The following is a 2,611-nucleotide window of genomic DNA, read 5'->3' as shown; positions in this document are numbered from 1 at the left end:
CTCTCTTGAGCTGCTCCCTCCCTGCTTCCCCTTCCCATCCGGAGGGATCATTCTAAACTGCCAACCCAATCATGGTCCTCTGCAGTGACAGTCACCCGGTGGCTTCCATCTGTCCTCGGGAGGACTCCCCAACTCCCTGGCATGGCGCCCCCGGGCCACCGGCTTCCTATCTCTTCTGCTTCTGCAGCATCTCCTCTCCAGCCTCCACACACGCCCTTCTCAGCTGCGTCAAACCACCTGAATCTGCTCCTTCTTGAGCCTCCAAGACTCTGCCCGCTTTGCTGCTCTGCCCGGCACGGCTTTCTCCGCCTCCTTCACCCACGACTCCGCCTGAGCCCGGAAGAGGTAGACGTGGCCCCTCTCCTCCAACAGCATGAGGAAGGGCTGCTTTTTACGGAACGTTGCCTCTCAGCCGGGACAGTGTCAAGTGCTTGGTTCAACTTTTACTTAAATCTCCTACCAGATTTATGGGGCTCGTAGGCATCACCAGCCCCATTTTACGGAGGAGTGAGCGGAGGCTTACGAGACGTGAAACAACTTGGCAAAGGCCCCACGGTGGGAACATGGCAGAGGCAGGATTTGAAACACGACCGAGCTTTGCGCAGTGGCAGTATCGTAGCCAATGAGGTTTATCCGAGGCGCGATTATTGCTAATTGAAACACGACCGAGCCTCACCTGCAAGGTCTTGACCCCTTCACTGACCCCCACCCCCCTCACCCCTACCCCAGATTCCTCCCAGGGCACCCATGCATTTCTCCACGATCATACCTCTCGGTGCTCTTTGGTCATAGACTTTTTTTTTTTTTTTTTTTTTTGCAGTCTTAGGTTTGCAGAAAATTGAGCAGGAAATGCATAGAGTTGGCGGATACCCGCTCATCCACCCCCAACAACACGCCCAGTGTCTCCTATTGTTGACATCTGGCATCAGCGTGGCACATTTGTTACAAATGACGAGCCAATGCCGATACTTTATTTTTTTATTAAAAAAAAAAATATTCTGGGGCGCCTGGGTGGCGCAGTCGGTTAAGCGTCCGACTTCACCCGGGTCACGATCTCGCGGTCCGTGAGTTCGAGCCCCACGTCAGGCTCTGGGCTGATGGCTCAGAGCCTGGAGCCTGTTTCCGATTCTGTGTCTCCCTCTCTCTCTGCCCCTCCCCCGTTCATGCTCTGTCTCTCTCTGTCCCAAAAATAAATAAACGTTGAAAAAAAAAAATTAAAAAAAAAAATATTCTGAGTGTGTACTTACCTTGGAGGCGGGGCGGGGGGGGAGGAGCAGAGAGTGGGAGACACAGAATCCAGAATCCGAAGCAGGCTCCAGGCTCCGAGCTGTCAGCACAGAGCCCGACGCGAGGCTCGAAGTCACGAACCGCGAGATCACGACCTGAGCCGAAGTCGGATGCTCAACCCACTGAGCCACCCAGGCGCCCCTTGGGTTTTTCTTTTCTTACATTTATTTGTTTTTGAGAAACAGTGAGACAAAGAGAGAAGGAGAGAAGGAGACGCAGAATCTGAAGCAGGCTCCAGGCTCTGAGCAAGCGGTCAGCACAGAGCCTGAGGCAGGGCTCGAACCCACGAACTGGGAGATCATGACCTGAGCCGAAGTTGGATACTCAACCGACTGAGCCCCCCAGGCGCCCCAATACTGATACTTCATTAACTAAAGTCTGCAATTTACATTTAGGATCACTCTTGGTGGGGTACCTTCTGGGGGTTTGGGCAAATGTCCAACGACACATGTCCCCCAGTATAGTGTCATACGGAGGAGTGTCACTGCCCGAAAAATCCCCAGGGCAGCAGCTACTCATCTTTCCCTCCCCCCGAAGTTCGGGGGGCACCTGCTCATCTTTCTGCTGTCTGCACAGCTTTGCCCTTTCCGGCATGTCGTACGGCTGGAATCATAGAGTACCTGACCGTCCCACACTGGCTTCTTTCACTCGGAAATACGCATGGAAGGTTCCCCCATGTCTTCTCCCAGCGGGATAGCTCACGTCTTTGCACCCCTGGATGATGTGCCCTTGTCTGGGTGTATCAGTTTGTGCATCGACTCGGCCACTGAAGGGCATGTTTTGGCAATTATGAATAATGCTGTGATAAACATCCGGGGGCAGGTTTTGGTGGGGATGTCAGTTTTCAACCCCTTTGGGTCAGTGCCAAGGAGGGTGGTTAGGGGATCACCTTTCACATGAGGTCTCTGACCCTCTCGCAGCCCCGACCGACGAACTTTTGGAAAGCAAAGAATGTACCTGCTACTTCTCTGTCTCCAAGACTTAGCCCTAACAGGGCCTCGGGAAATTTCTGTTGGAACAAAAAAGGCAGGCAGACAATCTTACATCTCAGACTTCCCAGGACACTTTACGTTGCGTATCATTTTCTTCTCTGCAACAAAGGTAATCTATTATAAACACAACCAAACGAAGATTGAAATTGCCCGTTTAAGGCTTTCCGTGCTAAAATATTTCACGCATCGGTCTTAGTAAAAGTCCCTTTACACATGCGGACTCCAGCTTTGGGCTTCCAAATCCGCAGTTGCTGGAAGCTGGGTGACAGGGACCCCCCTCCCTCTCTGGTCATCAGGCGCATCCTCTCTGACCTCTGCCCACCCTCTTTCCC

The 2,611-nt window shown here is 52.9% G+C and overlaps 1 pseudogene; it reads left to right on the top strand.

The window, feature by feature from the left end:
- Positions 1–593: 593 nt before the first annotated feature.
- On the top strand, positions 594–662 carry LOC147580308 (U4 spliceosomal RNA; annotated as a pseudogene).
- The last annotated feature ends 1,949 nt before the right edge of the window (positions 663–2,611 follow it).

Source organism: Puma concolor, chromosome B3, assembly GCF_028749965.1.
Source record: "Puma concolor isolate L17-30 chromosome B3, mPumCon1.1.hap2, whole genome shotgun sequence".
Taxonomy (NCBI): domain Eukaryota; kingdom Metazoa; phylum Chordata; class Mammalia; order Carnivora; family Felidae; genus Puma; species Puma concolor.
This window is presented reverse-complemented; position numbering and strand designations above follow the sequence as displayed.